The following is a 26,881-nucleotide window of genomic DNA, read 5'->3' as shown; positions in this document are numbered from 1 at the left end:
TACTTTTGAAGCATACGCAATTTGGAAATAACACTATGCAGGAACAAAAAATAAATAAAAAATTGTTACACAGTGTAATCCATGACCTCGCATTGGACATTTGTTAAGGGTTAGCAGTTGTGCATTGGATGTACCCAATATATACTTGTTCACGAAAGACTAGCCTTTCTGAGCAGGGTTAGGTTTACTGTGATCTTGAAAGCTCTTGAGTCGCATTCAGGGCATGTAAAAATGTGGTAGGACAGGTTTGATCACACTCGGGTCAGAAATGTACCAAAATAGTTCAAATTATTGGGGCGTGTTGGTTTTGAATAGTGGTGGCATTTTAAAGTTTTGACTCAATTGCATTACAACATGTTGAGCTGTATATAGTCAAACAACTTTTTTTTCCAAAAATATTTCATTGAACAAATGATTTGAGTGCTCAAAGAGGACACCAGTATAGACAATGCGAAGTATAATGATTATTACCAACGGTTTGAACCTGTCTATGCCACGTGTTTCAATACATTCTACATAATTGGTGTCTACTTCCAAAACTCGGATAACCCTCTAGGTAATGGACAGGGGTGGGGGGGGGCAGGAAAAATAAAAGGCGGGGGGGTGGTGAAGGGGAGGGATGGGGGGCTGCCTAAATGCCTAAATGGACGATCTTGCCCACAGCAATGCCCACTGGAGTAGAAGCTGTGGAGGGATTCCAATTTTGGTGATATGCTTCCCCCCCTGTCCCTAAATCTTGCATTCAGATGTTCTAGAGCAGATATTTTTGACAATGTATTGACCCATACCTACAGTGATGGGGAGGGGGGATGTGCTCGTTCCAGTTGGCTCTAATGGTGCGTTTTGGAGCAACATTAAATATTTGGAAAAATGCGTTTGCCTCCCTGGAGAGGCCTTGAGGTTTCAGTTGGGATGTTTCCGATGACGGTGAGATGTCCGTTTCGGGAATGTGAATAAAGTACCACGTGATCATCTGAAAAAAACGTGTTAATATCAGAACAGTCCCAGGAGGCATGGTGTGTAATTTTTAGGAGTATCTGGGGGCCATAATGGGCAGTTGGGGGCGGTTCTTTTGTCGAATTTGGCTCTTAGTATAATAATAATAATAATTTGGCTCTTAATTAAATAACAGCCATGGAGAAATTCAAATTGGGTTTTTCTTACGGGGGCTGAGTGTATATTTTGTGGAGTACTAGCCCAGATTTCGCGTCTTTCGTCATTTCCTACTGGGGCACTATGAAGGGAAGACCAGATTTTGTCAGTTTTTGTTTCGCAATATGAATGCTTGTTTTGTTAGCAGAGCGTAACTATCAGAGAGCTTGATTTTTTTGTTCAGAGTCCAAGAGCCACTCTGTAGTTTAAGGGGCAGAATGGTGTAATTATAGCTCCTTATCTCGCAAGGCCACTCTTGAGTTGAAAATACCGAATAAATTGGGAAGCAGGTGTGTGCTATTCTGTACGTAAGTTGTGCAATGGTCATAATTTTCTCAGTCCCCTACTTCATGAATTAACCTTGTGTTTTTATTTCACCATTCAGGCCATATTATGGACTTTTTAAAAAATCTATTTTTAGTAATGAGTTTCCCCACATGGGGGAGTATAAGGCTAGCCCTTTTGGATATTTTAGTTGTTTCTGGAAGTGACTCCAGTTTCGCAAAGTAAATTATGAGGACCATTGGTGGGTTGAGAGGGGGGTACAGTTGCTTGGTTCGACGAATATTAGCCCCTCTATCTGAGCTGGTTTAGCTTGTTTAAGAACCCAGGAAGGCCACGTCCTAGATTTGTCCTGGTGTAGAAACCCATATAATAGATTCACAGTTGTAGCACAATTATAGCAGCTGTAGTTCGGGAGGGCATAACCTCTAGTGTTTGGGACAGTTAACGTCTGTAGGTCTATTCTAGGGTTCTTGTGACTCCATACAAAAGAGGAAGTGGACAAGTTGAGTTTTGTTTTAAGGAAGCGTGTTGGAATAGTGACAGGAAGCATATGAATTAGAAAAATAAAGTGGGCAGGGTCATCATCTTAATTATTTGTATTGTGGTTCGGAGGGAGAGGTAGTGTGCATTCCAGATGTTCAAGTGTGTACATGTTGACTGTAGGAAGGGAAGGAAGTTATCAGAGAAAGGTGAAGGTAGGTGGCTCATTATTGTTACCCCGGGATACTTTATGCTGTTTGGTGACCAGACAAAATGGGTGTTCAAATCTCAGGAATGTTTTGCGTCGAGGGTATAAGTGGCATAATGTCTGATTTAGTTATGTTTAACTTATACTGTAGCTATGGGTAATATTAAACATGTTTGGAATAGATTCGGAGGAGTTAGTGCATATTAGGAGAATGTCATCAGCGTATAAAATTATTTTAACGGTTTCTCCCCCCGGACCTTGTGACCCCTTTATTGTATTAGATGTCCCTAGAGCTATTTCCGGTGGTTCTTTAGCTATCGCGAAAAGGAGGGACATTAGAGGGCATCCCAGTTTTATGTCTTTACTCAGAGGGAATCCACTTGAGATCCACCCTTTAGTTCTGACAGAAGCAGTGGGAAGATCGAATGGAAGTCGGACTAGTGCCAAGCATTCTTCAGGGAAGCCCATGCGTTGCATTGTTTGGAAGAGAATATCCCTATTGACTGCCTTTTCTCCATACAGCGTAATTGCCTATGCTTGCTGTTTAGTTTTTTTTTGTGATCACAAGAGCACACCTGTTATTGTTCTCGTATTCTGAGTCATGTCTTTGTCTTTTTTATGAAGCCAGTCTGGGGGAGGTGAATAATTTCTGGAAGGATCGCTTCAAGTCGAATGGCCAATGCATTCGTATATATTTGATTAGTGTCATGGTGGCGACATGTTAACTACCTTGCCTGGTACAGGGGGTCCCCGATATACGTCGGGGTTAGGGACCGGAAAGTTGCGACTTATAACGAAATGACGTATAGAGGGGAATTTTCCCTCAGAATAAACAGCAACCAAAATACGTGCAGTACATGTACACTACCTGCACTATACTGCACAACACATAATGTACACATAACACATTCTGAATTCAAAACCTTTAAACAGCATTTATAATTATCAAACACTTAATTGAAAGCCATTTTTATGAGCGTTTTGAAGCAGCCCTAGACACTGAAACTTGTTTTATTAGAAAACGTATTTGTGACATTTTTAAGCAATGATGCTAAAAGAAAACATGTTTATCATAAAAAGCACAATCTAAAAGAGCATTTAAAAAAGATTTACCTTAACCTATATATTTTATGATCTTACCTTGAGTGGATGAGTTGTGTTGAAAGGTTGCCAGAATATTTAGCGATAAAGTCCGTTTTCGTTGTTTAGGGGTATGTATCACCAATTGTGATACTATCATTGCTTCTCACTTTAACAGTTATGATTCTCGCTTTAACAATTATGTGTGTAATTATGTCAGGTCTCGAGATTTAGATCTCACCGCAGTTCGTCATTTCGACAATAATGCACGAATTTAGGAAAGAAGCACTCGGAAACCTGTTTTTAATCTTGGCAACTTTAATCTCAACTTACCCTAACATCCAAAAACTCTTATCAGAAATCCAACAACAGTGCCCATGCAAATATACGTACTCATCAATCTGTACTGGATCATAAAAGCATCAATGGAAAAATCTCACGATCATGTCATTAAACCAGAACCATAGGCAACACCTCAAAGTGGCAATATTCGCACAGAATGCGTTGTCATCAAATGCATATCAAATAGTTAGAAAACGTCAACCATTGGATCACACAATCACGTGATAAAAAAGCACAAGGGTGTCTCATGGTAACGCGACCATACACAATTCCATTATTATGGTGTGTGAGGCATGCAAGCTGAGATTCTTCTTGGCCCACAACTTGTACAAGGTACAGTTAAAATTAGTGAGTGAGTGTAAAGGTAATGTTTCTCCTTTCTTCTTTCTGAACAATAGCTTAAGTCCCACAACGATGTGTAGAACGGCAGGATTAGTCCACAGCTATAGTTCCCTCGCGGCCCCGCTTTTCCTTGCCAGCTGCTCCTTCACACTGTTGTCTGTGCATCATTCTCGATCCATGCTAGAGGGTGCTCGGGGCTCCCGTGTTAGCACATTTGTGGTCAGCCATTTGCTGCTGCGCAACACGTTTGCAGGTTATCTGTGTAGTGTGTACATACAGAGGCGCACACACTATGCTTGGAGGCAACACGTTTAATAAACAACCTACTTAACACTTGAGTTCTATAGCTAGGTGTGGCTAAACTGTTCGCTATGTGCGTGTGAGTTAACTGAACGAACGGGCCAGTCAGCACACACGCTGCCTGACCCACGATCCCCAACTTCATGGCAAACGAGGAGCGAAGGGCGACGACTTCTAGAGCTGATCCCCACAAACGAGCCCCGATCCCTCTCGGGGCTCTCCCTTTATCCCCCGTCCGCGGCCTCGCTCTGCCCTCGGTTCACGCCCCCTGTTGTATCAAGTCAGGAGCTCCTGGCTCCCGGTCACATGTCCCTCAAGCCTCCTGTGGAGGTTCCCGGCGCTCAGCGGCACTCCAGAATTAGTGTCTGGCGCTACAGTACAGTGACCCTATTTGTGTCACTACACTACCCTCCCTTTATAAAATCCAGCCGACCCAGCTGGGAAACCCCCGAAATTTTGAAGGGGAGAGGAGAACATTTTCTTAAAAAAACTGCTCAAATTTCCCCACAGCCAATCCGGCTGACCGTCATTTCTTCATTGGCAAAGTGTAACCCCCAATATAAAACCAGAACAATTAACAATGAACAATCCGTGTGGGGAAAATGACGCCAACACTATATACATAGTCCGCGAGGGAAAAGAGAAAGTAGTGAAGAAAGGCATATACAAGGTTCGACCTGCCCTCCCGGCAGCCAGCACAATCCCTCACCCGTACGCGTGCCACCCACACTTTTGGCATGCAGGGGACCCATATCTGTCTCCCAGGAGCCATGCTATTAAAATAGACAATATCACACTTAATACGCTCTGGTTCCTTCGGTAAAGTGACGTAGATATAAAAAATAATAAAAAGAAAACACGACGTTTTGGTTGCAACACAAGCGTCCATCTTCAGGTGAGAAAATTATCTGCTGTTGTGGCTTTATATAGGCACGGGAGGGGGGGGGGAGTTTTTTCGTGTCGTGGCTGGCATACGTGTTCAAGCTCACTGGCTAGGTGGTGCTGGTCGGAGATGCAATGAGCCCTATGGTGTTGTGTTTTGATGAGGGAATTCCCACCACCATCCAGCCCAAAATAATTCCTCATCAAAACACAAGCACCACCTAGCCAGTGAGCTTGAACACGTATGCCAGGCTCTCAGGAGGAATGGATATTCTGACTGCACAATCCGCAAAGCTGCATCCCCAACCATTAGTAGAGAACCATCTGAGGGCCCAATCAAAACCATCACCTTACCATACATAGCAGGGGTTACCAAAAGGATTGCCAAAATCTTGAACAAACACAAGATCCAAGTTTGGTTCAATACAGTACACAAAATTCGTGATTTGATCCCATCGGTGAAGGATGCGATTCCGGACATGCAATGTCCTGGTGTCTATAAGCTGAGTTGTGTCTGCGGCAGCAGTTACATTGGTGAAACGAAGCGATGTGTCTCAGACCGGGTTCGCGAACACAAAGCGGATTTGAAACACGGCAGAACCAACACCTCGGCGGTGCCGGATCATTGTTTCAACGCTGTGGGCACACGTGACATTGTTTTCTCCGAGACCAAGGTGCTCTGCAAACCCTCGGGCTACCATCAGAGATTTGTTCATGAAGCCATCCAGATATACAAACACAGACACAACTTGAATCGAAAAGATGGATTCAGATTGAGCAATAATTGGAAGGATGTGATAAACCATGCCAAGTTTTAACTGCTAGGATTTTCACTCACCCACCAGGTTGTCGTCTTCAGATTACTAATTCGAGCTCCTTTACTTGCTAATTTCACCAGCTCGACCCATCCCTGCACGCCACAAACCCTCCCCCCTCTTCCCCCTGTGCCAGCCCCCACCCTTCCCTGCACGCCACAAACCCCCTCCTCTTCCCCGTGAACTCCTACAGCCACGACTCGACAAACCCCCCCCCCCCTTCGCCCCCCCTCCCGTGCCTATATGAAGCCACAACAGCAAATAGTTTTCTCACCTGAAGACGGACGCTTGTGTTGCGACCGAAATGTGTTTTATTTTATTATTTTTTCTATCTACTTGATTTTTTCGAAAGAACCAGAGTATGGATTCCTGCAGTCACGAAAGCTTTAAATCAAACTTAATGTAATTTTTTTTGGAAAAGTCATACAACAACAGTACATCTCCCACCCCCCACCGCAGAGCCTAATTCAGCTGCGCCAAGTCGAAAACGATCACCTAAAACGGTAATCGTCATTGGTATTGACCGTGAACGGGAATAAAAGTCGGGTCTCCGGCACGTTCAGCAGCATACTACGCGCTGCACACCCACGCGCAATGTTTTCGACTCGGCTCAGCTGAACTGTTCAAAAACAACGTAACGACATACAGTGAGGGAAAAAAGTATTTGATCCCCTGCTGATTTTGTATGTTTGCTCACTGACAAAGAAATGATCAGTCTATAATTTTAATGGTAGGTTTATTTGAACAGTGAGAGACAGAATAACAACAACAAAATCCAGAAAAACGCATGTCAAAATTTATATATATTGATTTGCATTTTAATGAGGGAAATAAGTATTTGACCCCTCTGCAAAACATGACTTAGTACTTGGTGGCAAAACCCTTGTTGGCAATCCCAGAGGTCAGACGTTTCTTGTAGTTGGCCATCAGGTTTGCACACATCTCAGGAGGGATTTTGTCCCACTCCCCTTTGCAGATCTTCTCCAAGTCATTAAGGTTTCGAGGCTGACGTTTGGCAACTCGAACCTTCAGCTCCCTCCACAGATTTTCTATGGGATAAAGGTCTGGAGACTGGCTAGGCCACTCCAGGACCTTAATGTGCTTCTTCGTGAGCCACTCCTTTGTTGCCTTGGCCGTGTGTTTTGGGTCATTGTCATGCTGGAATACCCATCCACGACCCATTTTCAATGTCCTGGCTGAGGGAAGGAGGTTCTCACCCAAGATTTGACGGTACATGGCCCCGTCCATCGTCCCTTTGATGCGGTGAAGTTGTCCTGTCCCCTTAGCAGAAAAACACCCCCAAAGCATCATGTTTCCACCTCCATGTTTGACGGTGGGGATGGTGTTCTTGGGGTCATAGGCAGCATTCCTCCTCCTCCAAACACGGCGAGTTAAGTTGATGCCAAAGAGCTCCATTTTGGTCTCATCTGACCACAACACTTTCACCCAGTTGTCCTCTGAATCATTCAGATATTCATTGGCAAACTTCAGACGGGCATATATATGCGCTTTCTTGAGCAGGAGGACCTTACGGGCGCTGCAGGATTTCAGTCCTTTACGGTGTAGTGTGTTACCAACTACTTTCTTGGTGACTATGGTCCCAGCTGCCTTTAGATCATTGACAAGATCCTCCTGTGTAGTTCTGGGCTGATTCCTCACCGTTCTCATGATCATTGCAACTCCACGAGGTGAGATCTTGCATGGAGCCCCAGGCCGAGGGAGATTGACAGTTCTTTTGTGTTTCTTCCATTTGCGAATAATCACACCAACTGTTGTCACCTTCTCACCAATCTGCTTGGCGATGGTCTTGTAGCCCATTCCAGTCTTGTGTAGGTCTACAATCTTGTCCCAGACATCCTTGGAGAGCTCTTTGGTCTTGGCCATGGTGGAGAGTTTGGAATCTGATTGATTGCTTCTGTGAACAGGTGTCTTTTATACAGGTGACAAGCTGAGATTAGGAGCACTCCCTTTAAGAGTGTGCTCCTAATCTCAGCTCGTTACCTGTATAAAAGACACCTGGGAGCCAGAAATCTTTCTGATTGAGAGGGGGCCAAATACTTATTTCCCTCATTAAAATGCAAATAAATTATAACATTTTTGACATGCTTTTTCTGGATTTTGTTGTTGTTATTCTGTCTCTCACTGTTCAAATAAACCTACCATTAAAATTATAGACTGATCATTTTTTGTCAGTGGGCAAACGTACAAAATCAGCAGGGGATGAAATACTTTTTTCCCTCACTGTATATGGGAGGAAATTTTATGTTGTGTTCCTCAAAAAGTCAGTGATGTGAGTGGGAAACAACATATAATGATCTCTTGCCAACCGCGAATTTACCAATCTCGATATTTGAGTATACATGCATTTACTTTGTAAACCTGTCTACCAACCACGGCCTGGAAATTAGAATATCCATGGGTAAGCACGATGTTAAGAAAGTCACGTTACCTGTGTATTACGTCATTGCATCACAGCATGATATCATTGCATTGCGTGACATCATTAAAAATGTATTGTACCAATAAAGTATTTTTTTCTTCCGATTTCGGGAAAGGGTTAATTTTGCCCTTAATAATGGACTCAAAAACGTGCAGCAAGTAGTGAAAGTGAGAGTATTGCGTCTGTGGTCTAGAGCAAGAGGGGGAGTTTGGGCTGAGCCCCTCCTTCTAACCAGCCCTTCCCCCATCATGTCATTGTCATGTAATGTAGCGCTCAGAGACACACTCTTCTTAAGTTATATATATATATATATATTTTATTATTATTAAACAATACAGTCCACCCGACTCGATGACGTTTATTAGATGGATGCAGGTTGACTATATTACAACTGGAGGACTATGTAGCTGCTACAGGACATTCCCTATACAGCTGGCTGACTGTATAGGAGCTGTCGATGTAGTAGCCACGGCATAAGTAGATAACTTCCTTCGCTAGCATTCCCAGACAATGAGGACGATCCACAGCGATGACAGCGGCGATGGTCCGGACACCGACTCCCCCACGACAGCCTCAAGCCCTGCTCTGCGCTGCCTTTTATTTCCCCTCGGTTCTGCCACGCTCCTTTTCCCAAACTCTCTCCTGTCGGAGATTTCCTTTGCCTCATTTCTACCCCCGTGGTCACTCCTCACCCATTTACCTCACTTGACCCTGCCTGTCCTCATCGCTGAAATAATTATTCGCGGCCACTAGGCCCCGTACTGTGCTTACAATATTAAAGGTATGTAAAGTTAATGTTATTTTTTATGTTTTTAATTTTATTGTGTAATATACTGTATTTTATTTGGTGTTAAGTTAATAAACAGGCAACTTAGTTAAACTATCACAAGTCTGACTGCGGCCGTGGTGCTCCTAACTCCTTATTTCCACATAGGCCCTGTATTTTACCAACCGCGGATTTGCCTACCATGGCATTTGTCAGGAATATAACCCTCGCGTTTTGCGAGGGATTGCTGTATATCAGGGCGAAATATATCGGCGACCCCCTGTATGCAGGTCGTGGGTTCGATCCCGACCCTGACACTTGTATATTTGGAATTTGCCTATTCTCCCCATGGCCAAATGGATTTTCTGTGGATCGTACGGTTTTTCCCTCCACATTCAGAAACCTGCGTGTAGAGTATTTGGCTTATATAAATTTCCACACAATAAGCCACTTCTTTGAGCTATAATTTTTGTCCAGGTCGCTTATGACAAAGAGCTCTATAGCTCAGTGGGCTTTACCTGGTAAAAGAAAAAAATATAATAAAAAGAAGTCGGCGTTTAGCAGTGAGATGTGCCTGTAGCTCTTGCACTCGGCCAGATCTGCACCTCTCTGGTGGAGTAGAGTAATCCTAGCCCCTGTATTTACAGCTGCTCCCCATCGCTCGCATTACCGTCTGAGTTCCGCATCCTGTCAGATCAGAGGCGGCATTAGATTCTCATAGGAGCGTGAACCCTACTGCAAACTGCGCATGCGAGGGATCTAGAGCTAACCCAAGCTAAAATTAGTAAATAAACAAACGTCGCTGGAGAGCTTCTTTCAAAAGGGGGAAAGACCCAATGATGAACCCCCCCCTCCGATCCGTGAAAAAAATTGTCTTCCACGAAACCGGTCCCTGGTTCCAAAAAGGTTGGAGACCGCTGCTCTACATGATGTGTCGCGGAAATCGCTTACACTTGTATCCACCAGAGATGATGTAAGATTGCAGACCCGGGGGATATAAAAAAAATAGTTCTAGCACAATTCTGTTACGATATTTTGTGAATGGCACTGTATTTATGCCTGGAAGTTTATTTTTCAACAGTGCAGCAGATTAGTTGGCCACTGAAGATGAAATGGCAGGCTGCAAATACTTTGGAAAGAAGAGCAATACGAGAGCAGGTTATTTTAATTGTTATAAATGAGATTTGTGTTTTTGTATTCAATTGTAATTGTTAATGCAGTAGCTTCTATTAATTATTAATGTAGTCGTTCATGTTTTCATGTTTCTAATATTTTCTCCAATTTCCCCCCCAATTGTGCTATCGGTGTCACGTGAAACAAAGCATCCACTCGGGTCCCTGTCCATCAAAAACGACAAAAACCTCACCTCATATTTTCATGACTTCCCAAGTCCACTGCCAAGTTTTAGGCAGATTTAGAATTAAATACTTGAAAACATGTTAAATTGATAAGTGGTGTTGTAGACCGTTGTATTTAGTCCATTTGCATTAAAACTAAAGTGATAAATATATCCTTCCCTTTGCATGTACATTTGCGCATCTGTAAAGTTGCATATTTCTTTTTCAAGTTGAATAACCTACAATTAATGCTCGCTTAATGGATTGGCTTTCCAGCTTTTTTGTACAAACCATATACATTTTTATTTCAGATGCCATTTTGGCCACTCAGGAAGACGGTGTGAGGAAGTTGGCTACATTTATCAGAAGGACACAGAAGGTCAGAAAACGGCCATTGTGGTGTCTGCCGTAGTGGTGACGATCATCATCGTTGCAATTCTTCTCTGCATCTGCTTCTGGTAAGGGCGTCTCTGATAAAGTGGCAACAATCCCAGATAATAACTTATGACAAAACCTCGTTTACATGTTCTCTTGGAACTAGGTTCTGTGGTCCAGGAACAGCGCAGGAATATCTGCGACGTCAGTTAAATAAATGCTGTTAAGATTTATTATAAGCCAAGCAGGCTATGATTGTGTAATGTGAGGATATATCCGGGTTGCTGATGGATCACACCTCGTTACGATGATTGGCTCTGCTGGTCATGGCCCATAGCCAATGGGGGGAAGTCTAGAGGCGTGGCCCTGACGTAATGGGAAGGTGACATCTGTAAGTAGAGGATTGGTTCTGCTGGCTTTAGCCACAGCCAATGGGGGGACGAGTCAGGGGCGTGGTCCCGGGAGCGTACGATGGAGTCTAGAAGATTCCATAGAGGTTAACCAGGATTGGTGGAAAGGTACCACGTGACCCGGGTATTAAAAGGGGTGGAGACGAACAACACGTGGTCAGATCTGGAACGAACGGAGGGTGAGGCCACGCTGGAGCGGGGTCCAGGCTGCCACGTGGCCGCGCGTGTCTCTTTCTCTCTATCCCTCTCACGCTGTCTGTCAGCAGTGTGAAGGAGTAAGATTCAAGTTCATTTATTAGGTATATCCCTGTGAGCCTTTCGGCTCTTGAATCGGGTGCAACCGCAACAAACAAAAAACCAAAACATGAACAAAAAACATCTTAAAGTGAATATGTGACTAAGTGCAAACAGAAAATCCAAGAAAAGACAGCAAAATATTGCAGAAAAAACACCGTACACCAACGCTGTGTGCAAAAATCCCAGTGGGATGCAAGTCAAACAACAACAACAACAACAACCACAAGACAACTTAGATTAAGACCATCAGTCTAACTCTGTACTACAACAAACATTGCTAAACCAATACACTTTTTGAAATGAAAAAGCAATCATAGGAACTGTGACGGAATTTTCACAATAAATGGCATAAATAACATGTACTACCAAAACCCTGCAGCCATAGCTGGCTGCATGAGTCACTCCACAACAGCAGGAGCATCAATCGGAGTATTATACATTTTCAATGCACCTTTAAGATCAGCACACTAAATCAAAATACACGTCATACTTTGTAGCGATCATCCGGAGCGAAACATTTTATTTTAGGCCACTGAATAGCACTGGCAGCTAGGGGTGTACAACTCCTCTAGAGAAGTTTTGAGTGAAGATCTCATAGGTAGTGACTCAAGTTTCAATTTATTGGCAACAGCATTCCAGACCCTGGGGGCATCAATAGCAAAGGCCCTTCCTCCAGTATATGTACGGCAATAGGGAATCCAGCAGGTAATCTGCGGATTTTTTTGCAAGTACATCATGAATAAATAAGATCTGGTGCACAAGCCGTCGAACATTCAGAGAGGTTAAGTTTGACCCAATGTAGAGATCACAGTGGTGAGTCCTATATGGGCAGTTCAATGCAGATCTTAAGGCCGAGTGATACATTGAGTCAAGCTTCTTCAGTACAGTACAGTACTTGGGGCTGATTTATACACAATGTCACAGTAATCAGGTAGAGGCAGTATGGTAGCTTTTATCAATTCCAAACGGAACATAGGGGGGAAGCAGTGCTTGTGTCGATATAGAAAACCAATTTTAATTTTTGTCTTTTTCCCAATATAATCAATGTGATCTTTAAAATTCAGTTTTGAATCCAGGATGACCCCAAGATACTTATAGATATTCTTAGGTTTTTTCGGTAAAGTCACGTAGGTAAAAAAATTTAATTAATAAAAGTAAAATAAAATAAAAATCACGACGTTTCTGAGGCAACACAAGCTTCCGTCTTCAGGTGGAACCGTCACAGCCCGACAGCTGTATCAAGTAAATGAGAGATTACAGGAGATACCACTCCGTATATATAATGGTTGAGGGGGGGGGGGGGGAGGGCCAGGAATGGCCCACTTTTTATTATTATGGTAAGGTGCGGCTTGAGACTTTGAATAGACTGCATAACAAAAGACTGAGCCTTTATTATGGAGAGGTTCGGTTTGTGACTACGCCTAGCCTACATGACAAAAGTATGAAAAAAGAAAGCTAAAACTGGTTGAAAGCTAAACCTGGTAAAACAAAACTGGCTGTCCATCAGTAACCTGCAATAGTTTTATGTCAAATAAGATGGTCCAAATAAGTGTAGTTAAATCTTTTTTATAGATCTTGACTTGCTCTATTTGATCATTATACTGGTAGGAACGAAGTGGACCAGCCTACAACAGATTATATCGTCCGTCCATTTGTCTGTCCGTCCGTCCGTCCGTGTAGCAACATTGCCCCCTACTGCAAACACTTGGCATGACCCTACAAAAACCTTTAGACTCAGTGACGCTTTCCTGGCTAAACAAGTGTACCATTCCCTTATAATTCCCTGAGATAGCTTTTAATTAAAACTTTTAAATTAAAATTGAACTCACAGCGCCCTAAAGCCTACAGCTAGGCCTAAAGCCTCGAACTACGCCTCAAACTCTCCCTTCGTATCGTACCCCCGCGTGTGTGCAAGGGAGTTAATGTTTAACAATGTTACATTCCCTGATGTTTTTAAATAGAAACATTTACATTTTAAGCTGTTACATAAATAATTAAAAGATTTAAATTAAAAATTAACTCACAGCGGCCTAACGCCTACAGCTAGGCCTCAAGCCTAGAACTAGGCCTCACACTCTCCCTTCGTATCGTCCGATTCGGTGTAGCAACATCGCCCCCTACTGCAAACACTTGGCAGGACCCTACAAAAACCTTTAGACTCAGTGGGGCTTTCCTGGCTAAACAAGTGTAATAATACATTATGTTTATATTCTTTGGCTATTCGTTCCTACCAGCCCACCCAGCAGGGTCCTGTTTTAAGGAATGTAATTGGGGCAAAATAACTTCCCGCTTTAGTCCTGGTGAGAAGCATAGCACCTTGGTCTTGGCAGGATTTAGGACTAGTTTAAGAGCAACTACCTGATGTTGTAGTTTGTTGAAATCACTCTGGAGCTTAGCAATCACGTCATCCAGAGAGCGGCCAGCAGTAATCAGTACCGTGTCATCTGCAAAAAGATTTACCCTGGAATAATCCAGTTCAGTGCCCAAGTCATTTACATGCAGAGACAACAAGAGGGGGCTGAGAATGGAACCCTGTGGAACCCCTTTTGTTATCTTAACACTGTTTGACCTCCAACCATCTGTGAATACAGTTTGGGTGTGAGAAAAGAGGTAATTTTTTAACCATTTTACTGTGTTTTCGGAAAAACCGAGGCAACTTATTTTACTAAGCAGGATGTTGTGGTCTACTGTTTCAAAAGCTTTGGACAAGTCAAGAAAAAGACAGGCGCAGTACTGCTTATTATCAAGGCTACTGTAAATGTGATTCAGAGAGTCTAATGCAGCAGATGTGGTGCTGTATTTTTTCGGAACCCAGATTGTTTTAGATGTAATAGATTGTTGGCGGACAAGAAACTGCTAATTTGGTAGTTCAATAATATTTGGTAGTTCAATAAAAACGATAGGAGTGTTGTGAACAAAAGACGAATAAAGACCGGATTCCAGAAGTCGCTTCCACGACCTTTATTACATTGGTGACAGAAGTGCTTCTTGAGACCGTTTGGACAATTATTAGAAAATGCCCAAGCACCTCAAGAAAAGAAACCCACCGAATCCTCCGTCGGGTGAAGATGTCCAGGCAGACGAGGACGAGCTGCTGGGAGCCATGGGTCCTCTACCGCCATCTGCAGCTCTCCCTGACGCCGCGCATCGACGACAGGCCGGCGAGGCGACGTCTCCGGCTGCGGACGAGGGGTGGCGTTGGATGGCGGAGCAGATAGAGTCGCTCCGTGCAATCCTGCTAAATCTTGCAACAGCGGTCGTGTCATCAGCGGCCCTCGGTCGGCCGCATGGAACTCACCCAAGGGCCGGTGACCAAGATCTTCAGCGGGAAACGCCGTTCGCCATTACTCCTGCAGCGGAGGGGGAGGCCTCCATCTTGGGCGGGGCTGCTGCCACGGGGCCATCGGACGCCATCTTGGGCGGGGCTGCTGCCATGCGGCCGCCGGACGCCATCTTGACGGAGCCGCGTGCTGCGCGGGGAGCGGGATCTGACATGCCCCGAGGCCTCGGATATTTACCGCGGCCATCGCCTTCCTCAAATTAAAGAATTTGTCGCCAGGGGCGACTGGAGTGCATTCACGTGGCGGTTCGAGTCAGCCTTTCGGTCGGTGCGATGGACGGAGGCAGAAGCGCTGGAGGCTCTGCCCACGCTATGGACGACGTCTCCTTGGCAGTCTTCCGCTCCATCCCGGCGAGTAAGAAAAAGACGCTGCGTGACGCTTTCGCAGAAATGGTGGAGTTCTACGAGCCGCCGATGGTGACTACCAGGAAATTCATGCAGCGGCATCGAGGAGCGGATGAATCGCCCTTGGCCTACCGAGGGGCGCTGTTGGCGCTTGCCATGGCCGCCTACCCCGATTCGTCAGCCGATCTCCTGGATCCTCTCATCCTTTCTAGAATGATTGAGTTGTCCCAGGAACTTAACATATCATTACCGGTGTGCGGCCACGAACCGCTAACGTCTCAATGGGCGGCGCGCTGTTTGGACGCCAAGTTCAACCTCAAACGCTGGGACCAGATGGCTGCATGGACGGGAGATCCTGGGATAGACGGGCCACCGTTGGGATGGACCCCATGTTGTGTCGTCCACGGCTCCAATGACTCCAGCGACGACGAGGTGATGGCAGCCATTCCTTGCTGGGTCCCGAAACACCGGCCGCGCGACCAGCGTGACGGGGCCGGACGTCCACGAGCGGGGACCGGGGCGGCCGACCGCCGGGCGGCGACGGCCACATGTTTTAAGTGTGGCCGACGAGGCCATTTCGCCCGGGATTGCCGCTGCCGACTTGAACCTCCTCAGCTCCCATCGGGCCGACTTCCATCTCCTCCACCGGACGCGGATCCACGGCACCCTCGGGCAAGTCGGCACATATCGGACACCCGGCAGGTCTTGACACATCACGCATCCACTCGCACCCATGTTTGCACTCCTGAAGGGAATTGTGGGCCACCTGGGTCGATGCCACACTCGGTTACACAATAGAAAAAATTGGCTCGAAAGGTGGTGGCAGCCGCGTCGGGGTCCTCTGGTACGGGGAACTATCGATGGGATCGATGTCCGTATTTTGGTGGACACCAGCGCGTCTGCAACCATCATTTCCGATGTTATTTTTCATCTCCTGTCCATTCCTACGTCGCAGATCCGACCGGCTAACGATGCATGCATTGCTGCGAATGGGGGTAGCATGGGTATTTTGGGGCGAATAGATGTGCGCATTGCTATAGGGAATATTACCGCGGTGGGACCAGTTTTGATCTCGCGTTCATTGGCCGTCCCATGCTTATTGGGCACCGATTTCCTTCGTCGGATGCCCGTTAAAATACTCGTCGATCAAGGTTGCTTGGAAATGCCAGGGGGCCGTAGAATGTCCTTCCTGCCGTCCCTGCTGGGCTGTTCGCCCCCAGGAAACGCTTATAACGCGATTGTTGCTGTCACGGTAGAAGTACCATCAGGCTCACAAATGCTTATTCCGCTGCGTTACCGAAAGCGGTTGGAAGCCGCGGACGATGCGACGGGTGTGTTGTTGTCCCCGTCGAGCTCTGTGGCAAAATCCTTTTCCCTAGTGGCGGCTCAAACTATCGTTCGGCCTGGTCAGGCCCCGTTTATACAAGTGTTAAATGGGGGCCCGGACCAGGTCGTCGTCCCGGCTGGCTCGGTGTTGGCTCACGCCACTACCGATTTCACCAGCTTTGAGAGCGACCAACCCACAAAAATGGCCGCTGGCGTGCCACGATCCGATCGTTCGGACGATCGATGGATCGCAGAATTGTGCGGGGAAAATACGTCCTTGTCGGCCATGCAGCGGAGCGCCTTGCATTCACTATTGTCGGAGTACGCTGACGTTTTCAGTAAAGACGATTTGGATTTGGGCCATACCTTGCTCTTGTCGCACCATATCGACACCGGTGCGGCGGGACCAATTTGTATGTACCCGCATCGCATGAGCCCTGCAGAAAGGGAACACGTGCGTGGCGCGGTGGACGACAAGTTGGCGGCCGATATAATTTCGCCGTCCAACAGTCCTTGGGGCGCGCCCGGTGGTGTTAGTTAAAAAGAAAGATGGCGGAACGAGGTTTTGTGTAGACTTCCGCCGATTGAATAAGATATCCGTGGCAGACGCATATCCCTTGCCACGGATGGACGACTCGTTGGACGCTTTGTGGGAAAATTTCTTCTCTACCCTCGACCTGTCGTCTGGGTTTTGGCAGCTTTCCCTCGATGACGCGTCCAGACCGAAACAGCGTTCCGCACGCCGCAGGGCCTCTTTGAGTTTAACCGCCTACCTATGGGCTTGAATGCAGCACCGGCGACGTTCCAACGCCTGATGGAACTGGTGCTAGCGGGGCTGCAGTGGAAAACGTGCCTCATATATTTGGACGATATCGTATTCAGTCGCACCTTCGAAGAACACCTCCAACGACTGGAGACTGTCTTTCAGAGTATGCGGTCGGCTGACCTAAAATTTAAACCAAAGAAGTGCCACCTTTTGCAACGATCTGTCCGCTACCTGGGACACATCGTCATCTCTGACGGTGTGTCCACGGACCCTCAGAAAACGTCGTGTGTCCGAGAGTGGCCCTCGCCCACTTCAGTGGGTGATGTACGGCAGTTTATAGGGTTCGCATCCTACTATCGCCGATTTGCTAAGAATTTCGTGATGCTGGCTAAGCTGCTGCATGTTCTGACAGGGAAGAATCAGAGATTTAAATGGGGCCCGGAAGAGGAGCGCTCTTTTCAATCTCTCCGGGATCGCCTGGCCACCGCTCCGACACTCGACTACCCAGACTTTTACCAGCCGTTCATCCTTGACACGGATGCTAGCGACATCGGCATAGGGGCCGTTTTGTCGCAACGGAAAGACGGGGTCGAGCGAGTGGTGGCATTCGGCAGCAGGGTTCTGTCTCCTGCCGAGACACGCTATTGCGTGACGCAACGGGAATTGCTGGCAATCGTCCATTTTCTTCGCCAGTACCGGCCGTACCTGTATGGAAGGAAATTCCTCGTGCACACTGACCATGCTGCCTTGCAATATTCTTTGAAAAATTGGAACAACCGTCCGGTCAATTGGCTCGGTGGTTAGAATCGCTGCAGGAGTTTTCCTTCAATATCACGTACCGCAAGGGTACTCGCCATGGCAACGCGGACGCTCTCTTTAGGTTGCCCGCGACTCCTCCTTGCGCCTGTCTGACGGGTATGCACAGCTGTGCGGCACTGCCTACCCCGCCCTGTCCGGTCATGGGAGCGATGTCAAAGGATGAAGGCCAGGATGTACCCGTTGGCGCCGACAATACGCTGCATTTTCCGCACTCGGTGTGGCTACGCGAGCAAGAGGCTGATGCCTCTTTGGCTCCACTGCGGGAATTGGTCAGGAAACCGAGATCTCATTTGGCAGGATGGAAATGGCAGTTGTTTCGGGGCCAGGCGGGATTACTGATGTGTACGGATGGGTTGTCGGACCGTTCACGCCTGGTTGTGCCGACGTGCCTTCGCCACGATCTGATCCGCGCGCTGCACGCCGACAAGCTGATGCACCTTGGCGTGCAGAAAACATTGGCCGCGATGCAGCAGGATTTTTTTTGGCCAGGCATGACAGCGGATGTCACTAATTTTATCCGGTCATGCCATGATTGTGCGAAGCGGAAACCGACACGTCAAAATTATGTCCCGCCCCTACGATCGATCGAGGTGTCCCGTATTAATGAGCTGGTTGCTCTGGATATCCTGGGCCCGTTCCCTCCATCGGCTAGGGGAAATAAATACCTTTTAGTCGGGGTCGAATACTTTTCTCGCTGGCCTATGGCCTGGCCTCTACCTGACCAAACGGCCTCATCCATCACCGAGGCTTTCTTGAATGGGTACGTCATGGATAAGGGAGCACCTGAAGGGCTGCTCACGGATCAAGGACATAACTTCTCCTCTAAATTGCTCAAAGACGTGTGCTCTGCCTTGGGTACAAAGAAAATCCGCACTTCCCCTTACCATCCGCAAACGGATGGCATGGTGAAACGATTTAACCGCACCCTTTCGGCCATGCTTTGTCACACGGTGAGTGAAAAACAAGCCAATTGGGACTTGCACATACTGGGCGTCCTGGCGGCATACCGCATGGTTCCGCACGCGTCCACAGGATATTCGCCATTTTTCCTGATGTATGGCCGTGAGAATGTACCCCCGATTGATGTGCAACTTGGTGCAGCGGGGAAACAACCGTCCCCTTCCTTGCCTGACCACGTGCGGGACTCGCTTAAATGGGTTACGGAGGCGCGAGAGGCCGCCAGATGTGCGACGGCTCGTACGCAGTCAAGGAACGAGAGGTGTGCGCGTCGATCGCGAACTGACATGCCTTGGTCGGTGGGCGATATGGCATGGCTCCATTGTCCTCAGGTGCCAGTGGGTACGTCCCCTAAACTGCACAGGCCTTGGCGGGGGCCTGTGAGGCTGGTGGACATTCGGAATCCCCAGAGTGTTCGCATCCAGTACGGCCAACGTCGTTGGTATGTTCATTTGTCGCGGCTCAAGCCCTATGTTGACCCGCGTGCTGGCCCTTCATCCCCACTTGTTGACCTGCCGGGGTCTGGCGTGCCGATTGTGCCACTTTCCTCGCCGATTGCTCCCCAGTGGGGCTGTGTTCTATCCCCCGCAGACGCACAGGCTTTGAAGGACAACGGGACCCCGGACGTTCCACCTCCAACGGGGCTTGTCCCAGACACAACGGAAACCGAAAATTCTTCTTCTCCACTGCAACCACCTCCTGCTGAACAGTCGGCGAGGCAACCACGCGCGAGGGGAGGAGAAGGTCCGGCGTCGCGTACGCAATCGAAATCTCTCCCATTTCGCTAATACTGTTTTCCTTGTGGTCTGTCACCCTGGTGTTACTGCGCTACAGGGGCGCCCTAATGTATGTCTGTTGTTTTAATGTCTTAATTCCTCTGCGCATTGGCGCCTACTCCCCTTACCTTGTTAATGCGTCATGGACGCCCTAAGATGTTATTCAAAGGGATTCGGGCTGTCACTCTTTTCCCAGCCGAAACGGCTGACTCTTTACACTGGGGGGGGGTGGGGGTGATGTAATGTGAGGATATATCCAGGTTGCTGATGGATCACACCTCGTTACGATGATTGGCTCTGCCGGTCCTGGCCCATAGCCAATGGGGGGAAGTCTAGGGGCGTGGCCCTGGGAGCGTACGATGGAGTCTAGAAGATTCCATAGAGGTTAACCAGGATTGGTGGAAAGGTACCACGTGACCCGGGTATTAAAAAGGGGTGGAGACGAACAACACGTGGTCAGATCTGGAACGAACGGAGGGTGAGGCCACGCTGGAGCGGGGTCCAGGCTGCCACGTGGCCGCGCGTGTCTCTCTCTCTCTATCCCTCTCACGCTGTCTGTCAGCAGCATGAAGGAGTGTTGTAAAAGAAAGACAAATAAAAACTGGATTCCAGAAGATTCTTCCACGACCTTTATTACAATTGTAGTATGCTCATGTCATAAGGAAAAAATCATAAGCCAATGTAAATAGGGGTCCCAGTTGGACCATAGAGTGGTCGCCGCGGCTGCAGGCTCCTCCGCTATCATTGGCTTTATAGAGGGGGTCGAGGTCAGGATGTTGGTCGACACGGGTGCGTCGGCGACCATCATCTCTGACCTCATCTTCAACATTCTACACGAGATCTACCGTTCCCTGCGGCCAAGTTTCGCCGCTAATGGGGGTTCCTTGGGTATAGTCGGGCGGATCGAGGCACAAATTCAAATTTGCCATGTCAAATTGAATGGGCCCATTCTCGGTTCGTCTAACCTCGCCTTCCCTTGCCTGCTCGGCACCGACTTTTTGGGCAAAATGCTTTTTAAAATCTTGGTCAGCCAGTGATGCATCGAGCTCCCCTCCAGCCGGCGCATGTCTTTCCTGCCCTCTCCTTCCAGACTGCGCATGGCCTGCGCGGCCGTGCAAGCACTGGCGTCACGCACTTGTCCGCATTCCGCCCGGGTCACAAATGCTTGTTCCCCTTTGGTTACACAAACCCCTTGACTCTGACATGCTCGCTAATGGTGTCCTGTTGGCTCCCTCCAACACAGCGGTGCGGGGTTTACATTTAGTAGGGGCACAAACGCTCGTTCCTGGGGAGGGGGAACCCTTCATCCAGGTCCTTAATGCGGGCTTGCGTACCACCGTCATCCTCCAGGGCACGGTGCTCGCTCATGCGGCGCCGGCACTCCTGGGGGACTCGGTGATGGGCCACGTGGGGGATGCCCGTGCAGCCCACCCGCATTCGGACCTCGATGATGGCTGGATTGATGCCCTGTACGCGGGTTGCATCGACCTATCAGATTCCCAAAAGAGTAAAATGCGTGCGTTGCTTCGCAATTTTTCGGATGTTTTCAGCAAGGGGAAGTTTGACATTGGGTGCACAGACCTTCTCAGTCATCATATCGACACCGGGGATGCGGCCCCCTTTCCCGCCGAAAAAGAGCACGTTCGGGTAGGGATTAATGATATGCTTGCAGCGGATATCATTTCGCCGTCCACCAGCCCATGGAGGGCACCAATAGTCCTCGTTAAGAAATAAGACGGCAGCCTCTGTTTTTGTGTCGATTTTCGCCAGTTAAATAAAGTTTCAGTTGCCGACGCATACCCCTTGCCCAGGATGGATGAATCGCTCGACGCCCTGGCCGGTGCGCGATACTTTTCCACTCTCGACCTCTTGTCAGGGTTCTGGAAATTGCATCTTGACAATGTTTCAAAACCCAAAACGGCATTCCGCACCCCACAGGGACTTTTTTTATTCAATCGGTTGCCTATAGATCTCCACTCGGCCCCAGCGACGTTCCAGCGCCTCATGGATCTGGTCCTCGCTGGGCTCCAGTGGGAGACCTGCTTGATATACCTGGACGATGTAATCGTGTTTAGCCGGACTTTCGAAGAGCACCTGCACCAGATATGTGAAGTCTTTGAAAAAATGCAAGCACCACGCCTAAAATTTATATCCCAGAAATGTTTTCTGTTGCGGAGCTCCATCCGGTATCTGGGCCACATTTTCAGCCGATCTGGGATTACTTTTGTAGGCAACGTACGAAGTTTTGTAGGATTTGCCTCCTACTATTGGCGGTTTGTCGCAGGGTTCGCGTCTATCGTGAAGCCCCTTCATGCTCTGATGGCAAAGGGGGTGAAATTTTATCAGGGCGAGGCAGAACAAGCCACATTTGATGCACTCCAAGATGGTCTGAGTTACCCGGATTTTTCTAAGCCATTCCTGCTAGACACTGACGCCAGCAATACCGGCATAGGGGGAGTGTTATCTCAGGTCGTGGACGGTGTGGAACATGTTGTCGCCTATGGCAGTCCCGCTGAGCAGCGATACTGCGTCACCCACTGGGAGTTGTTGGCTATTGTCTTTTTCATACAGCAGTACAGGCCGTACCTGTCTGGTAGCCATTTTACTGTCCGATCTGACCATACGGCTCTTCAGTATGCTCTCCGGGTTGACCAGCCATCCGGATAACTCCCGCTGATTGGAAGTCCTCCAGGACTATTCATTCACCGTTGTGTACCAGAAAGGAATCCGACACGGAAACACCGATGCACTATCGCGGTTGCACGGTCCGAGCAGGTGTGCCTATTTCCTGGGGTTGGGCCGCTGTAAACAGCCCGTCGAGGGCGCGTCTTTCCCACTCGCTGCTCCAGCCGAGGGTGTGGTTGACCCCCCTCCGGCGCCTGCCGTGCCCGATGCACAAGATGCATTGTTGGGCCTCAGCTCAGATGAGTGGGGCCGGAAACAAATGCAAGATGCCTCCCTCCTTTGCATGCGCCGTGGAGTTAGCGACGCTCATACGTGCAATGGGCCCGAAGGGCCTGTGTCCCTTGTTACACGTGACGGCCTGCTGATGAGATGGGATGGCAGCGACCAAAAGTAGAAGCTCGTCGTGCCCACGTCTCTGTGAGGGAAGGTTGTGTGGGCCATCCACGAACGACTTTTACATTTGGGCATACAAAAAACCCTTGCCACGCTCTGGCTGGATTTCTTCTGGCCGGGCATGGTGCGCTCAACGGAAACCGTCTGCTGAGCCGTCGTGTCCGCCTCTTCAATCCATCCAGGTGTGCCGCATAAACGAGCTTATAGCAATTCTATTTTGAGCCCTTTCCCTGTCACTCCATGGGATAATAAGTACCTTTTGGTTGGGGTGGAGTACTTCACCCATTGGCCAATGGCCTGGCCTCTCCCCAACCAATCGACAGCAGCTGTGACGGAGGCCTTTCTCTAGGGCTATATTTTGGATAAGGGTGCTCCGGAGCGGCTGCTGACCGATCAAGGGAATAATTTCTCATCTACCTTGCTGCGGGAGGTGTGCGACCTGTTAGGCAGTTCGTACATCGCCATACCACCCACAAACTGACGATATGGTGGAACGCCTCCACAGAAAGCCTACCTCGATGTTAAGCCACCAAGTGTGCGATTCTCAGATCGATTGGGACCTTCACATTCCCGGTGTTTTAGCCGCCTACAGAATGGCACCCCATACGGCCACCAGGTTTTCCCCGTTCTATCTCGTGTACTGCAGGGAAGTTAACCCCCCTTGTGGACGTTCAGTTACGCCCTAAGCAGCCCTCCCCTAGTCCAAACTCTTTGCGCACATTCGCTCCAATGTTCCTAGGCTTGTCGAGGTGCGGGAGGCTGGTAAACACAACTTTGCCGCTCGGCAGTTGGCTAATGAGCGGCTGCAAGGCCTCCGCGTGTCCGGCCATAAATGGAGTGAGGGTGACAGGACTTGGCTCCACTGCCCCCAAGTGCCATTGGCAACATCGCCAAAGTTGCTCAAGACCTGAAAGGGCCCGGGGGACATTGTGCGCGTCGTACGGCTCCAATGTGTAAAAGTGCAGCATGGAAAGCGGTGCTGGTACGTGCACCCGTCGCGTCTCAAACCCTTCTTCCCTCCCCACACTTCACTCACTCCACACGGGGGCCGAGAGTGTGACGTGTCCGACGAGCCGAGTCGTACTCTCGCTGTGCCTAATTCAGATTTGAACATCATTATATGCATATTTGTGTTCGTTAAAACCCAGTTGAATCCGAAGTATCTCAAATACAATAAAAGATAGAACAATGGTTCTTGCTTTAATTTTTTTTGTTCTTTAACGCTCTATGAAACTGTAGAAGAGTGAAATACGCGGTGCGCACAGTTAACCGAGGGCAACTGAGGGCAAAGAGGTGCACGTGTGCAACAGGGGGTTGCACGGACAAACCGCCACCTAATTAAGGGGAGAAGCGGGTGCAAACAGGGTCGAGCGGTTGTGCACGCTGTGGCTGGAGGTGTTGCCAGGGAAACGGGAGATAAGGGATGATTGATGTAACAGCTGGCGCCGGCTTGACGCGAGCTTGAGTGGATGCACGTGGGAACACGGGATGAGCGGGGTGATATAAGCTGTTGTATATGTCGGGTTTTGAAAAATTTATAAAAAATAATTATCTAGAAGCATCTAGCAGCATCCTGCCTTGTATGATGCTACGCCGAGGGAGCCGTACAACCGCTCATTGCTACTCGCATACTGTAGTTTTATTCACCCAATCACGTTATATCCAATTCACATCCGCATTAGAAAAATGTGTTCCATAATACATTATTGGCATATCCAATTTCCTTCATGAAAACAGGATTTATAGAAGACCAGCATGTATATACCCCATTTAGGACCCTCTTGCAAAAGCTTTGAGACTCAATGAGCCGATTTCGGATAAAACAGTACATCTGCAAATCTCATAGACACAGCTATTGTCTGAATGTGCAATTTTATCACATGCCCTTTATCAATTCGTAATAATGCCTGCAGAAAAACACAACAGCACTCTGTGCTTGAGAAACACACATCCATCCACAATAGCAGCAGAATGATCTAAAGCCTCGAATGCTCGACTTTATCATGTGTTAATCCCAGGATCACTCTGGCTACAGCATGCCCATTGTCCTTGCAAATGAAAAGGAGACTTTTCTTGTAACAACATTGATACACATCGGTAAAATTGCATCTTCTCACCTTTCACTACAAAATAAACATTTCAGCAAATAACTATATACAGTATTCCCTCGTTATTCACGAACTTGTTATCTGCAAATCGTATCTGGAACGCAACACGACTGCATAAAGACAGAGAAAAAAAGTAATGAGATAAAGTTATGAGATGAAGGTAAGTTCATTTATAAACTGTTATTTAATGTTAGATTTGAAGTCTTCGTGACTGCAAGGATCCATACTCTTTGGTTTTTTCGGTAAAGTCACGTCGATGAAAAAAAAAATGAAAATAATTAAATTCAATCACGACGTTTTGGAAGCAACACAAGCTTCCGTCGTCGGATGCAACAGCCACAGCAAAATTACTGTAGTGAATAGAAAGAGCTATTGGAACAAGCGATTATATAGGGTATGAGGAGCCAGGGAGGAGGGATGTGGGGGGGGGGGGGCAAGGCCACTTTAGCAGTACTTAATTCAACTGACTTGGTCTCTCTAATCAAGGAGATTTCACTGTCCCCTGATGATATCCTCGTCAGCTTTGATGTGGTTTCTCTATTCACCAATGTTCCAGTGCCTGATACCATAGCAATAATTGAAGACTTAGTACAACATGGACTGAACCCTGATGTCCCTGCGCTGGTTAGGCACTGCCTTACCAACACGTACTTCACCTGGAGTGGTACTTTCTACAAACAAAATGAGGGTACCCCCATGGGTTCCCCCTTGTCACCAGTGATAGCCAATGTTTTCATGGAGAAATTTGAAACAAACGCCATCCAGAAATCCACCCTGCGTCCTTCCCTGTGGAAGAGATATGTGGATGATACTTTCATCATTTGGCCACATGGCCTACCAGCATTAAACGAATTTCTTGACCACATTAACTCCATACACCCATCCGTCAAATTCACCATGGAAGTGGAGAAGGATGGCAAGCTACCATTCTTGGATGTTCTGTTTGAGAGGAGGCCTAATGGCTCTTTGGGACATTCTGTCTACAGAAAGGCCACCCACACAGATTCCTATCTGAAACCTGATTCCCACCACCATCTGGCACAGAATAATTCCCTCATCAAAACATAGGGCCCACTGCATTTCCGACCAACACCACCTGGCCAGTGAATTGGAACATGTACACCGTGCCCTGCAAAGCTGTTTCTCCAACCATGGAGAAACAACCACCTGAGACTGCGATCAAAACCATCACGTTACCATACATACCAGGCGTTACCAAAAAGATTTCCAAAATCTTACACAAACACAAGATCCAGGTCCGAACCAGTACAGTACACAAAATATGTGATCTGATCCCATCCGTAAAGGATGTCATTCCTGACTTACAGTACCCTGGAGTCTACAAACTGAGTTGCATTTGTGGTGATTGTTATATTGGGGAAACAAAACGTCATATATCAGACCGTATTCGCGAGCACAAGGCAGATTTGAAATACGGCAGGACTAATTATTCCGCCGTGGCTGACCACTGCTACAACGCTGTGGGCTCTCATGATATTGTTTTCTCCGACACCAAAGTGCTCTGCAAGCGTCTGGATACCACCAAATATTTGTCCATGAAGCCATCCAGATATACAAACATAGACATAACTTCAACCGAGAAGATGGATTCAAATTGAACAATCATTTGAAAGATGTTATTAACCAGGTAAATTCTTAATTGCTTTCATAGCTTGCTCCCATACATTTCCACGCTACCCCCCCCCAGACCCACGCAGGCATTGTATCACCAGCCGTTGCCTGCCACACACTATTAATCAGCTTAACTTCTGCCCCCGACTCCACACACCTGCCTCCCTGCATCCCAAAAAGATATTACTAATCAGCTTAACTCAGCTTAACTATTAGTCAGCTT

General features: G+C 47.7%; 1 protein-coding gene across 3 annotated transcripts in view; it reads left to right on the top strand.

Moving 5' to 3' along the window:
* The window catches only part of LOC144720742 (uncharacterized), a 78,190-nt gene that overhangs the window by 28,254 nt on the left and 23,055 nt on the right, over positions 1-26,881 (top strand). Inside the window, exons 4-5 of one of the 3 annotated variants that reach the window (XR_013585795.1) lie at positions 10,741-10,887; positions 14,580-19,808. The gene's annotated coding sequence lies outside the window, so the exon portion shown is untranslated. Of the gene's footprint in view, positions 1-10,740; positions 10,888-14,326; positions 19,809-26,881 lie in introns of all 3 variants that reach the window. The other 2 variants (XM_078597769.1, XR_013585794.1) reach the window with 2 other exon arrangements.

This window comes from Lampetra planeri, chromosome 9, assembly GCF_965212315.1.
Source record: "Lampetra planeri chromosome 9, kcLamPlan1.2.h2, whole genome shotgun sequence".
Taxonomy (NCBI): Eukaryota; Metazoa; Chordata; class Hyperoartia; order Petromyzontiformes; family Petromyzontidae; genus Lampetra; species Lampetra planeri.
Note: the sequence above shows the minus strand (reverse complement) of the source record. Positions and strands in the feature narration are given on the sequence as shown.